The 15,288-nt window shown below is 35.2% G+C and overlaps 1 pseudogene; it reads left to right on the top strand.

Annotated features, from left to right (window-relative positions):
* The first annotated feature begins 1,727 nt into the window (after nt 1-1,727).
* LOC122358617 lies at nt 1,728-14,522 on the top strand (annotated as a pseudogene).
* Nucleotides 14,523-15,288: the final 766 nt, after the last annotated feature.

Here is a 15,288-nt window from a genome sequence, read left to right as displayed (position 1 = left end):
AATCATTCATATGATAAATAACATTTCTTAATTTTGTATCGTAACAGACCTGAGTTAACTATCTATCTATCTATCTATCTATCTCTCTCTCTCTCTCTCTCTATATATATATATATATATATATATATATATATATATATATATATATATATATATATATATATATATATATATAGTTATTATTATTGTTATCATTATTTCTTATTATTTGGGGATTTTCCCTCAAATTGTTACACTTGCTTTGTCTCGTTATGATAAATTATTACCGAATAAAATATTAGATTTATTTTTCATTAATGTATTTTCATTAAGTTAGCAAAGGTTTTGTGTTTCTTTGGGAACTGATCAACCACAGGCCTCATTAAACAGTGCTCATGCGCCTCAGATTTTGAATGAAGGTGAAAACTCGGAAAAGAAAGTTCAGTAAGGCCTTATTCATTTACAACACTGTAACAACAGTCTTTTCCGAACTTCAAAAGATTGACAAAAATATTGAAGCCAAGAATTTGTGATAATATAGCATAATGAGAGATTTTTAAAAGCCCGGTTATGTTTCCCCAAGAAACCCAAACTAGGTGAAGAATGAACAACAGATCACAAGAGTCTTTTTTATTTTGCTAAACATTAACTCTAATCTTCAGTGTAATGTTTGATGTCTTTTCATCTAAGCATAGGCTGCAACCAGTGAGAAAAATATCTGGATATATTAGATACATTTAAAAATAATTACAAAAATAATATAAGAATAACCCCAGGTTTGCATGGAGATATGTTCATGTTATTGTTTATGACAGTCCGGTCTCAAATCCCTAATAAGGGAGCCATGGCACAGCTGCGTCTTGGTGATGCAACTGTTACAAAACAAATTTAAAATTGAACTACATTTGAAAATACCAAAGTCACCAAATATTCTGTAATTAAATGACCTGAAACTGTATCTGTGGATTATGAAATATCGCATGCATTATAAGCCTGCGTGTTTTTCTCTATTTTAGTTTATTTACTCCTTATTTAAATGTGCTTTTAAATAACAATGAACAGATTTTCCTACACTGTTCAAACAATAGAGTAAGAAAGCATTTGATAAGAATGTTAATCCTCATTAATGTTTTGTTTGTAAATTGAGGTTAAGAGGATAAATCTCACGGTATGGGATCAAGAGTGGAGTCTGATGATCATGGTCTCATAAAATTATTTTCTATTAATCTGTTTTGCCCCATTTTGTCATGTGTGTTCTAAATCGTTGCAGTACACACACACGCACACACACACACACACACTTACACACACACTCACAGTATACATTAAACATTAAAAGAACGCTACAGGTAACACTTTAAACAATACACAAAACTGCTTTTTTTAGCATCCACAAAACATGTTTTATTGAACCAGTGGGTGGTACTCGCTTGGAAAGCTGCTCCTTGTTATGAAGTGTCCCGCGTGCGTCACCTGTACCGCTGAATTTATTCCCACTTGTTTGCATTTGGTTGCTGACACACATAAGCTTGTGACTTAGTGTCTTTTGCGTGATCATTAGCGGAAAACAGCAGCGAGGTAAGCACACCAAAGTCTCCAGATTAAAAGAACAATGTCTAAAACAACGAAATTAAAATCATCTATGACCTGTTTGGCAGGAAATGAGAAGAAATACACCTCAATAATTATCGAGTCCGATACTGAATCACCAAGTTGGAGGTGTAGCGTCTTTGAAACAAAAACGTTCCTCACCCCATCCTACATTATTCCCAATACACCTGTGAGAACCCACACCCTCTCAAACATTATAAATGTGTCCTTGTCCATGCATGACACAACCCCAATATAAGTCAAAACCTGCTTTTAGGCCTTTTGATAATGCATGCAAAAATTAAAAAGAGCAATCAATTAAGTTAATAGTTTGATTTTCTGCCACATCATACTGCATTTATTTGTTTATTTTTTATGCAGTGCATGCCATGTTAAGTCACACCTTTAACAGCCAACCAAGGAAAGTAACTATAAGTAATTTTATCCAAATGTTGTAATGCCTATTAACAATTTGATGTATTCACTTATTTTTAAAATCTCCAAATTATTATTATGTTGTATTCTTGGATGTATTCTACGAATGTTGAATAACATGTTGAAAAGCAAATTACTGTATAACTATGTATATGAATGAGAGAAAATATCCTCATATCTTTGTCACACCCTCACTTATTCTTTTCACTCATTCCTTTATTTATTAATATATTTACAGCTAATCTGTCAAAGCAAACAACAAAAAAGCGAAACTCATTGAGCCTCTTTACAACTTAATTGACTTCAGTGAATCATAATCCACTTACTTGTTACACAACACGAGGAAACAGGTGTATGTGGATCCCATCTCCTACCCGCTGCTGATCTTTAGGGCAGGGAGGAGGACCACAGAGGTGTATAAAGTGCGCTCTTGTGTGAGTTGTCTGCGCATGCTCCGGACTGACTGCTCAGGATGCTGCTGTCTCTTCTGTCGTCGCTGCTGCTGCTGCTGCTGCAATGCTCCTTAACGAGCGGAGCCACCGATCCGTAAGATCCTTTATGATTATTATCTTCACCAATACGACATAACAGGAAGTAGGGTAATGAGGAAAACCCGGGCGAATGTCTTCCACAACTTCGGTGCGCTGATGAAAAGTTTGGGACAGCTGCACTTTTCTGTTTTCATTAAGTTAGACGCAACGCTCTGTAAATGTTCTGCTCTTAGATTCACGCCAGAGAGGCACATTATAGGAATCGTTTTGGTGAACGTATTTAAAAGAAAGTATTATTGTAATATGTCATTTTTGTTATTTTGATCTGTGAGTTAAAGCAATATTGACCTATTCTACAGCTCAATATAAACATAAAGAGACAACACAGTGTTATGCATAGGAACACAAAACACCATCGATATCACTCATAGGCTTATTAATGTTAACATAATTACAATAAATTTAGCAATTTTATTGAAAAAGGATGCATCAAAGTGTAAATGCAGGTATTTTTGTTATTATTTTGTCCATTTTAACTCTCTATTTATCTATGAATCCTGAAAAAGGCAGTTTTTCCATAAAATATGAATCAGCAAAATCAATCAGTGTTGAACTGTTATAATAAACATTTTTTAATAACCGATCAGAACTGAGCAGCCTCCACATATCAGAATGATTTCTGAAAGATAATGTGAGACTGAAGACTGGAGTAAAATGTAGAGTTGCCATAAATTACATTTCAAAATATATTAAAATCAAAAAAATATTATTTTACTGTTTTTTTGATTAAGAAAGTGGAGCCTTGGTGACTTTCAAAAACAGTAAAATTGTAATTGTAATTATTGCAAACTTTTGACCAGTAGTGTATCTATCTGATATAAATTGTTATAATTATAATTATTATATTGATTTTAATTACATCTTAACACTATATGTATTGTCTGGATAGTTATAATGTGTTTTTATTTCTTAAGATAATTCATAGTAATGCTACATTTATACTGCACCAACCACTTATTTGCTTTTATTTTAATGCAGGCTCAATACATCACTAAACTTAATAAATACATCATTTTATTCATGGTTTATTCACGTCTCTGAACGTATTTCTTTGTGTTTGGTGTGCTTTCAGCATCTACCTGGTGACAGTCACTTCCCAGGCGGTGGGTGGCAGCACAGAGACTCTGTGTGCACAGATCCATGAGTCCACAGAAGCACTCTCTATAGTGGTCACTTTGAGAACCGACAATCAAAACCTCACCGTCCTACAACAGGCCTCCATTAAAAAGGATTTCTACAGATGTGTCCCTTTTAAGGTCAATATACTCACCATACATAGCTGATCAGATCAGAGAGATTAACACTACTTGTACTAAAGCTATATTTTAGAGATGACAGCCTTTAGCTACCTCATGTCTACATAACACTGATAAAATGGCATTAAAGTTAAAGAACCTATCCATAGTGAAGTATAAAATAAAGTTAACCCTTAAAACTTGCATTAGGCAGTGGCTGCATTGCATATTTTCTTAGCGATAGATGCTATTTAAACTAAGTGCAAGTGTTGATGGATGATATTTAAACTAAGTGAAAAGTGCAACTGGCTATAGATTCTCTCTACTTATTATTTTTTGCTATTTATGCTATTTAATGCAAATACATTATAAAACAGTAACATACTGTAAATTATATTGTAAATTATCATTTTTAATTTAAATTATTAAATGGATGCCAACTTATTAAAACAAAAAAATCTCCTTTACACCGACCCTAACTCTACCTGATACTTTATTCTAAATATTTTTGTTTTTTTCTTCTTTTTTTGATAATAATGCCTTTCTGATGTGATCTGAGGTTTGAAACGGAGGAAAAAAGTTCAATTAAAGGCGTTTTCTGAACCCGGGTCAAATGGTTCACGGGAGCTGATACTTGACAGCCATCTTTTAGTAGTGTTGATTATAGCCTAATCACAAGTTAGTATGTGGAGTTAGTGTAAGCCTCTGCCAACAAGGTGGGCTATTTGCATAGACACTGCTTACTTTTATTCAAAATGTTCTTAATTTGTATCTTAAAGGTCCCTGCAGTCACTGTGGAGTCTGTGGCATCCGTGGATGTTGTAATCCGAGGGGGAAAAACGTTTCTGAACAACAACACTAAGATCCTCATAAATCCCCCTCAAAATCTTCTTTTCATCCAATCAGACAAGCCTATCTACAAGCCTGGACAAACAAGTAATAATTCTCAAAATTATTATAAAAGGTGTCTCGTTTGTTCTTATTTGTTCTGTATGTGTTAATATTCTGTTTCAAATTTTCTCTTCCTAGTTAAATTTCGCATCGTGTCCCTAGATAACAATTTTTTATCGCAATCAAGTGGTAAATTAATTTAAATTTGATATATAAAGATATATATACACACATGTATATTTGATCTGAAATGGCTTTCTTCTGTCTTTTGCAGTTTGAACAGTTGAACTCCAGGTAAAATGCAAGCAGACACGCTCTGTTTATTGTTAGTTCACTTAAATGCAGGTTGATTCCTCTTCTTCTTTATGAACCACTCTTGTTTAGGACCCTTTTTCAAATCTCATCGGTCAGTGGTTGAATCAGACCACAAGGATTGGTATTTTGGATCTGTCCCACTCCATGTCTCCAGAAGCTGCTCAGGGTTACTACACCATCACTGCTTGGGATGAGAAGAACCAACAAACATCACACGGATTTGAAATTAAAGAATATGGTCAGAAACACGATTCAACTTTTTTGTCAATCCAGTACTGATCAGCTTTTAATGTATATGATTTGAAATGTTTTTTTTTTCATGTATTTTTAGTTCTGCCAAAATATGAAGTGAACATTGATTTTCCGTCCGTTATAACTGTGCAGGACAAAGAGGTCACTCTGAAAGTTTGTGCAAAGTAAGGATTTATGATAACACTTGTTAACTATTAACTATAATTCTTCCCTCAGTAAATTCTTAATTTGCTGCTTATTAATAGTTAGTAGGGTAGTTGTTAAGTTTAGGTACTGGGTAGGATTAAGGATGTAGAATAAGGTCATGTAGAATAAAGCATTAATATGTTCTTAATTAGCACTAATAAATGGATAATATTCTAGTAATATGCATACTAATAAGTAATTAATAGGTGTAACTGTAAAATGGAATGGAATTTAATGGAATTTAATTTATTTACAGATAAATAAGGCAGATACCTGTACATGTGTGATTTGTTCAGCCTGAAATGATTTTTTCACTTTTTTCACATCTTTAGATACACTTATGGCAAGCCTGTGCTGGGGTCTGTGAATGCTCAAGTGTGTGGACAGAGCTATAATATATATTATATTAGAGCTGATTTCTCTGACAACAATGGCATATGCAAGAAATATTCAATGATGGTACGTTACCCCCTGCACACACAATCCTAAAACACTGCAATAATTATCATTTATCCTCTCAAAACTCTCTCTATAATGTTCCAGTTCTTAAAAACAACACTGACTGAATTTCTTAGCGAACAGCATTTCTGTTTTATACACAGCAAATGCTCCAAAGCTACAATTTTAAGCATATTGAATGTGAACTTGTAGTGTACTTCAAATCTTATTGTTTTAGGAAACTTTAGATGTGCAAAATTTCAACTACCATAATTCTTGTCAGTGCATTTAGCAGTACACTTTAATTTTCTGTAATTTTATAATTACTTCTATTGGCGTTAATATATGGTATATTAACGCCAATAGAAGTAATTATAAAATTCTGACACCCTTTTGCAGGGGTCCATGTTGCAATGTGTTTTAGTCAAAATTTTAATGTAATTTTTATTGATTCAGACCGACAGGACCGGCTGTGGGTCTCAGGTGATAAATGTGACAGAATTTGGCTTGTCTTCAAGAGGATCTTTTGAAGTGAATTGTGATGTGGAAGAGTCTGGAACAGGTGAGAGTGTAAAACAAACGGCTGTTGTCCATTATTATCTTCCAAAAACTAAACATGGTCTTTTGTTCCTCCAGGGATAACTATGCAGGGTTCTGCCACAGCTGAGTTTACAAGTGATTACGTCAATGTTCAGTATGAAGACACACCAAGTACATACAGACCTGGTGTGGCCTTCAAGGGAAAGGTAACCGTTAGCTTGAGGTCATTAGCTTTACTGGTAATTATAGAGGACATTTCTTCTACAGAAAAACTGTGCAGTGTATATGTTTTTTTGAGCACTACCTTTATAAAAAAAGTTCCTGAAAATCAGGAACATTAATAAACAACTTTTTTTTTTTTTTGCAATGAGAACATTTAGCAGTTGTCTACAGGAAGTATTACTTTTGTTAGTGAGTAATAATTTTTCATCTTTACACGTTTTTTTTAAACAGGTTGTGGTCACTAATCCACAGTCCAGTGTGTTGAAAAATGAGGTGGTGATTGTATACGCACAGTATGGTGAGAAAAGTGTCAACGTGACCCTGACGACAGACGCCAGTGGGTCTGCCCACTTCTCATTCGACACTTCGGATTGGTCAGAATTACCCGTGCAATTACAGGTTGGTAGTGATTTTTTTTTTTGGTGTATACATACACATCTTGTTCAGTATAATGAAATATTGCATTTGTTTTATTAGGTTCGTCATAAAGGAGGTAAAGAACGGACTGATTTTGAGGCTTTTAGGTATTATCCGTCAGGCTATCTCTACGTAAGACCCTTTTACTCCAAAAGCAAAAGTTTCCTGATGTTGACGAAGACTCCAGAGAAGCTCAGCTGTAACAGTGATGCAACAGTGACGGCGAGTTACATCATTCAGGGCGGTGCACTGAAAACAGGCCAGAAAACCTTGGATTTCTTCTACATTGTATGTTTAACACTGACACTCTTTTTTAAAAACCATGGTTTACTTAAAAGAAATACAAAAAATTCTATAACAAACTGTAAAATGAGGGTATGGACAAGTCTTTGAAACTAATTCTTAATTTGCAGAGATTTAATTGTTTATTGGACCACTTGTTAACTCTGAAGTCATGAGCCACTGCTTGGTTCAAATCAGATCCCACAAAAAATAACAAGCGTTGGAACAACAAGTGCTAATATCATTATGTAAAGTACAGTAATTCTATAAACATCAGTACTGAGCCGCTGGAAACCATGCATGCTCATGCCATCACACTGCTCAACCATGTTTTACAGATGATGTTATATGCATTAAGATGTATGCTTTGATCTTAATTTCAGCCATCCAAAAAATTATATTCCAGAAGTGGTCTTGCTTTTTACTTTTTTTGGAAAAGTCTAATCTGGTCTTGTTTGCACCTTGTGGTATTTGCTCTGGTGAAGTCTCCTCTTTGTCTGAGTTTCAGTAAAAATTTTTTATGCCCTTCACTCGAACACTTTCTTCTTCTTCTCTTTTACTCTACTGTACGTCATCGATTACGCTGCATTAATGCTCAGTTTTGGCAGAACCCTTGGAATTGACAGAAATGGAACATCCTGAGCCCTTAATCACTTAGAAACCACCAAGGAGTTGGTTTATTGTTTGCATGTTTCATCCTTAATTTGTTTGGTGCGACGTTCTATATGTAAATGGATATGATTGTTAAAAATATTTCAAAATGTATATATTATAGAGTTGTTTGGGGTGGGGCTAAAGTAAACGCGATCTGCAATGACTTCATAATCGTGTTGCATTGTGGTCTATGGAGTGGCATATAAAACAGACCGTTTCTGCTTTCTCTCTCTCTGATGGATTTGTTTAGGTTTCGAAGCCTAACAATTGCTTGACTTGCATGAATGTTTGACAGCATAATGTGGGTTCACAGCAACAGCTTCTAAAGGCAAATGGCACACTTAGAATTAACTGATGTTGAAACAATGATAGAATAGCCCATACCTGTCATGAAAAAGCTTTTGAGTCAGTTGTCCAATTACTTATGGCACCTTGAGAAAAGGGGAGGTACATATCAAAGAGCTATACTTCCTGAACCTTTCCTCCAATTTTGATCAGAAAACCCTCAAATTAAAGCTCATAATGTGCACTTTAATTATATAACTGTACCTTGAATATGTTTTAGTCAGAAGCTAAAATAATACAAAATTGTCTAAATATATATGGACCTGAATTATAATGAATATCGATTTTTCATATTATATATCGTAATATCTAACAGGTCTTGTCCAGAGGCAGCATGGCTGAAAATGGTCGTCTGTCTGTGAGTGTGAACACCAAAAGAGGTAAACGGCTCTTTGACATTAGCTATCATATTGTTCTCTTATTATACAGAGTATTTTATAGTCTTTGTACATTGTGCTTCAGCAAGCACATTTTCTTGTTTCCACAAACACTCTCTCTCTCTCTTTCATAAAAAGAAAACAAAGGAGAACTGACAATCCCACTGAAGAAGACGGCAGCTCTGGCTCCATACGCTCAGGTGGTGGTTTACACAGTTCTTCCCAATAGAGAAGCAGTAGCAGACAGTATGGACTTCCCCATTGAAGAATGTTTGCCAAACAAGGTCAGAAAATCCCACATGGCATCTCATTTCAACAGTCAATGTGCCCTTCAAGCTGTTATATATATATCTTTTATCATTATTGTGTAATAAGATTTTGTGTGCCTGTCTTCATAGGTGTCTTTAAAGTTCTCGTCTCCCACCGCACTGCCTGGAGAGAAGACATCTTTTAACCTGAAAGCCAGTCCTGGCTCCTTGTGCTCCGTGAGGGCCATAGATCAGAGCGTGCTGCTGCTGAGACCAGAGGCCGAGCTGGATGCCGCATGTATGTTACACCAACTGCATTACATTACTACTATTACACATGACTCAGATTTTAAACAACGGATGATAGATCATAGGTTTAACCCATTACTTCACTTTGGACAATTAGTTGATGGCAATATGAAAAGTTTCTAAACTTTGAAAGACAAGGTTTTTCAATTTTTTTTATATTTGTCACAGCTGCATGGTGGATAAACAGAACAAAATATATAATTAATATAATTAATTAATATTAATATAATTTAATATGTCAACATTATTGTACTATTTAACCACTGCTCATTATTATTAAAAATTGTAATTTAATGAAAATATTTTATTACTTTTTACTTGGTGGTACCCCATTTGACATTTATTCAACATTTTATCAGCATTTTAATGTTTCAAAATATATTTTAACAACTGCTTCACTGCTTATTAATATAAATAAAAATACAGTGTGGTGAAAAATATGATATTACTTGCTGGTTTTAAAATCTAAATTGATTAATTAAAATCAACTTTTTACTTGGTGGATGCACCACGTGACATTTTTTAATCATTCAATTTAAAATGGGGCCATGTTTTTTCAGAACCACATAAAACAATTTATGAATACAAAAAGAACATTTTTAAGAACTTGGAACGTGTGTTATACACTAGACTTTATACTTTTTAATAATGGTTTGATTAATTATTAGGAGACTCCTGATCCTACAGATCAATATCTGTCAATACTCTACAGGTCTTTGGAATGCTGCCGGTCCAGATTTTTGTCAGGTTACCCCTACAGCATCGAGGAGTTAGAGCCTTACCCTGCCGACCTCCCTGGGAGGTGATAATCCCACTCGCTGAACCTGCGAGGCGCAAGCGATCCCGCTTCTATTACCCTTACTACAGTGACAAAACTGAGCGCCTACAACATCTTTAGAGTAAGAAACACAAAATCTCTCCTTTTGTATTTCAGAGGTCTTTAAGTATCATCTGATTCTTACTGCACGCTGTCCATCATACAGACATGAATACTTTTTTTTTTTTCCAGGCAGTCGGAATCAAAATCGCTACCAACTCTGACGTAGAAAGCACCTGTAGTTTGTAATAATGACATGTCGATGGTCATGCGATGTAAGTAACTTGTTTTTAAGAATTTGGAAATGCGGTTTATCTGATTGCGTTGACAAACTATCAATCCAAACAGCTGGAAGTGTCGGCAGACGATTTTCCAGTTCCAGTGAGAAATGAGAAGATCCGCCAAACTCTTTCCAGAAACCTGGATATGGGATCTTATACCTGTGGGGTATGAATCTGCACCACGGCATTACTGTATATATAAAGTACAGTTCTTTCTGATTAAACAGAAGAAATATATTCTTGTCTTCATCAGGAAATCAGGATCTGTGGATGTCTCCAAGACGGTCCCGGACACAATCACTAAATGGGCAGCAGGTGCTTTCTGCACATCTACTGTAGGGTTTGGAGTGGCTCCCAAAACTAATCTCACTGCTTTCCAGCCTTTCTTTGTGAGCCTTGCCCTCCCTTACTCCGTTATCCGTGAAGAAACGTTCACTCTCAAAGCCACCGTATTCAACTACCTCCCCAAATGTATCATGGTAAGCCCGCTTTATGTGTTTTGCAAGCATTTGCAGTAAAAGGATTTCCGGTAAGGCTGCCACTGGACAAATCTGTGTTTTTTCATAAAGGTGAAGGTCACGCTGGCAGACTCAGTGCAGTTCAAAGCTCAGCCGTGTAAAGGATGCATTTACACTCAGTGTGTTTGCTCTGAAGAGAGCCAAACCTTCCAGTGGATTGTTACACCCTCTGCACTGGGTAAGACAGATGACTGCTATAAGAACAAAAACTCTGAAAGGATTTTATTTGTAACGGGACATGTTGTTACACATGTAATATGAATTTCATTTATGTTCATCAACTTAAATCCACTGTCACTGGTGTGTGTGTTTTACAGGAAAGGTGAACATTACAGTGCGTGCTGAGGCGGTACAGAGCCGAGAAGCGGTGTGGCAGTGAAGTGGTGACTTTCCCGGACAAAGGCAGAGTTGATACTGTGATGCAGAGCGTTCTGGTAGAGGTACGTGCTTTTGGATATGGTTCTAGGTCTTAAAATTAATTAAGATCTATCTATCTAGCTATTATTATCATCATAAAATTGAAACAACTTTTTTTTTTCAGGCAGAGGGAACTAAAAAATCAATCACTCAGAATGAACTCATCTGTTTAACAGGTCAGTGGTGTTATAGTGTGTTGAGCTGTCAATTAAAATGAGAATAAAAAAATCAGCTTTAATAGATGTTAAACTCTGTTACATGGTCTCAGTTACCACATACATACAGATAATAATTTTTTTACAGTATTGCACTTAAAAGTAATTGGAAGCCAATATTAATATACTGGATAAAAGGCATTTTGTGACCAATGTCTGAACCTTGATGTTCTCAAGGTACTCAAGAAACTATGCATATGTTTACCTAGGGCAAAATGCAAAGGATGGTCACACCAAATGATGTGGTTTTAGTTATGACTAACTGGATTTAGCCTGTCTCAGTTTGTTCAGTTTCTTCATGTCATTCCAAACAGGCTGGATGATGATGAGATCAAATGTGCAAACAAAATCTCACTTTATTATTAAAATTACTGGCTAAATGAATGTTTGAAATGTAAACTGACATTTCCTACTGACACGCTACAGCAAAAGATAGAATTAACTGACTTAAAAGCCTTTTTCAGGTGAAAATGGTCATGTTTTAATCCTTTGGCAACCACTGTATGTGTATTATATTCAAGCTTGTATTTTGAAAAATATGCATTTGAATCATCTGTTGTGAATTGTTTGCTAGACTAGAAGGTCCTGATATCAGTAATGTAAACATTTTATGTAAAAAAATAAAAGTTAAATGCTGCTCCAATTTTGGTTTTAAACCATGTGTAGTTTTCTTACAAGAGATGGAAAAATTATTATCTGTAAGATTAGTACAAATAATAGGAAATTTTACCTGATGTTTTTATTTTATATTCCCATTTCATTAGACCAAGTCCACAGGAGACATCCGTCTCTCTCAATCTACCCAAAGTCTTTGTCAAGGATTCTGCAAAAGCTTTGTCACTGTTCTGGGTGAGCCTAAAATATGCTGGCAAATGTACATAATGTTACACTAATTACTTTGTAATATAAATGTAGAAAAGGTTAAATACTATGTAATCAATAGTTCTAATTGGGTATCTCTGGAGTTAATCATAATGATCATATGCTTATCTGGTTTGTAGGTGATCTGATGGTCGTCGCTCTGAGGAACATCAGCTGATCTGCCATGGCTGATGCCTGTGCCAGAGAGCAGAACATGCTGCTTTTTGCCCCCAATATCTACATCCTTCAGTACCTGGGAGAGCAGCAGGCAACCTCACTCCTGAGATTAAAAACAGAGCCGTAACCTTCCTGCAGAAGCGTGGTGAGGAAAACCATTATCGAATAGAAAATACAGCAAATAATTTATTAGCATAAATATGTTTAAATATTTTTTTAGAAAGCAAAGTAAAAATACCGGTACAATATAAAATGAATGTTTGCATTCTTATTTAAAATAAAAATAGCAATATTTTTTAACCATATCAATTAACAGACATTTTAGATATTTTTCTATAAACCTCATTGGAGCTGAATCAGAGACTTAATGAAAGAAATATTGATTTCTGTTGAATTAATTTAAAAACAGGTCCATTTGATATAATCAAGAATGTCAGACATTTTCTTTCTTATTTTTTTCAGGTTATCAAAGAGAGCTGACATAATACAAGCATGATGACGGATCTTACAGCACTTTTGGGAGGAATGATCCTTCTGGTAACACCTGGTGAGTCTGGTACAGAGACAATGAAAGCTCTTTAGTTACTCAACTTAGTTGTCTTGCTGTGTAGATTCTTCTCTTCCTGTATGTGGATTTAATGGCCCTCTGGAATAGAAAACCTAGTTTTGCACATGGAAACATTCTGAAAACTATTAAGGCAGTGGCACTTCAAATTCTGGGTATTTTACAGCAATTTCTTGTATTGTTTTAGGCTAACTGCATTTGTGATGAAGAGCTTTATGGAGCGAAGAATTATATTTATAGATCAGAATAGCATTGATCACGCAAAGGAATGGCTGGGTCGACAGCAACAGGACAACGGCTGCTTCGCTTCTGTTTGGGAAGCTTCTACATACTGATAATGATGGTGAGAACAGGAGAGACCAATTCTCAGGGCCTTTATCTGCTGCTGAAAAAATCACTGGTTCATATGGATTACTTTTAATTCTTTAGGACTATCCACCTTTTTTTCTTAAAGTGTTTCTATGGTTGAAGTTTCTTCTGTTAGATTACCATACAGGCAAATAATGAGGAGAATAATATGTGCAGTAAACACTAAAACAGTTTGCACTACAAACCAGTGTATTCATAATTAAAATAACATATTGAAAATAACATATCAGGGCAGCAAAACTAACTGTGTTGTATAGTTAAAAATAGCTGAACATGGATGAGTCCTAGAAGCTAGACCCATAGAATTTACAAATGGGGTGACACTATTTTACGCCTAATGTAAATAAGTTGGATAGGTTAGCCCATCCTCCTGTTTGTTTTCGTATTATAATAACATGACATTGTATTTCCATTATGTATTTTCTCTATTTCTTTAATGTTCTCTTTTCACAAAAAAAAAAAAAAAAAAAAAACTCAGTAGATATTGGATATCTCAACCTATTTAAAACAAAAATAAACACAAATAAAAAAATCACACAAGATAATACACAATGTTTTCTAGAAAATAAACATATTTAAAAATGTATTTAGCAGGTTTTAGTGTGTGGTTGGGAGGAGATGGTTACTAGGGTAATGTAATGGATCAAAGTCATGGAAGTCAGGAGAACTCCTTATAGACTCCCTTATTTTATTGAGCTAGTTGAGGATTTCACTCTGAAAAATGTCTGTTAGATGGGCAATAAACTGAGGAGATTGAAGTGCTGAGGGTGTGGAAGGATCTCCTGATGGTGTTTTTCCTCTCACAGGGTGGCGTCAGTGATGCAGTTATACCTTCTACAGACATCACCAAGAGAGCACTGCTGGAGTTAGGAGTCCAGAAAACTGTGAGTAAAACTCTCTTTATGGCTCCAGCAGATAAGTCCAAATTCCACTTGATACAGATCATGTGAATCACAAGAGTGAAGTGGTAGACACTCATTAAGTCTCTCGTGTGGTTTGTAAGGATCCTAAGGATTTCAAAGCCTTGAATGCCTGAAGGTCCTCTTCCACATGCATCACCAACACTTATAGGATCAGCTTGATTGTCCCTACACATTCACTCTTGCTGGACATGAACAGATTATACAAGCTAGTCTCCAAATCTGGATCAGCAGGCCAAGAGAGAGAAGGTACTATACAGCTTTAGATTAAATTAGACAATTAAGATAGAGTACATAATTTGTATTTTGCAACAAGAAACAAAACTATTTTTTACAAAGCTTCCAGTACAGGTTTTCATGGCATACATTACATAGGAAAAGGAGATACCAAAGCAATAAGAACATGTTACTTCTGTTACCACATTTTATCTATTTATTTTCACAATTTAAGTCAAGTCACGCCAGCAAGTTAGACAATGAAGTGTTTCAAGCAAAGTGCTTTACATGAGAAAGTAGTATTATAAACAGTAAAATAACTAATAATAAAGTCCTCAATCCAAAACGTAAAGTCCTTTTTGACTGGAGTAAATGGCTGGGTATCAAGTCTCAGAGAGATATGTCAGTGCCAAGATTTATTAATGATTTAAAACTAAGATTAAAATCAACCCTAAAACACAGTGCTTCATTACAAGATCAGACGATTCACGGTCTACTGTCCAGATGCAGTGGTGAGATCTAGGAGCATAAGAACAGCATGGTCACCTGGTCAGAATCATTTAAAACTGTCTCTACTGTGCTGTGTGTGCCAGATTCTAAAAACCCATGGAGACCATATAGAATTTAAAAATAAAATATAGTTGTGTTAGTATAAGTTCTCAGCAT

The sequence above is a fragment of the Puntigrus tetrazona genome, chromosome 15, assembly GCF_018831695.1.
Source record: "Puntigrus tetrazona isolate hp1 chromosome 15, ASM1883169v1, whole genome shotgun sequence".
NCBI lineage: Eukaryota > Metazoa > Chordata > Actinopteri > Cypriniformes > Cyprinidae > Puntigrus > Puntigrus tetrazona.
The sequence above is the reverse complement of the archived record's forward strand: the minus strand, read 5'-3'. Positions and strand labels throughout refer to the sequence as shown.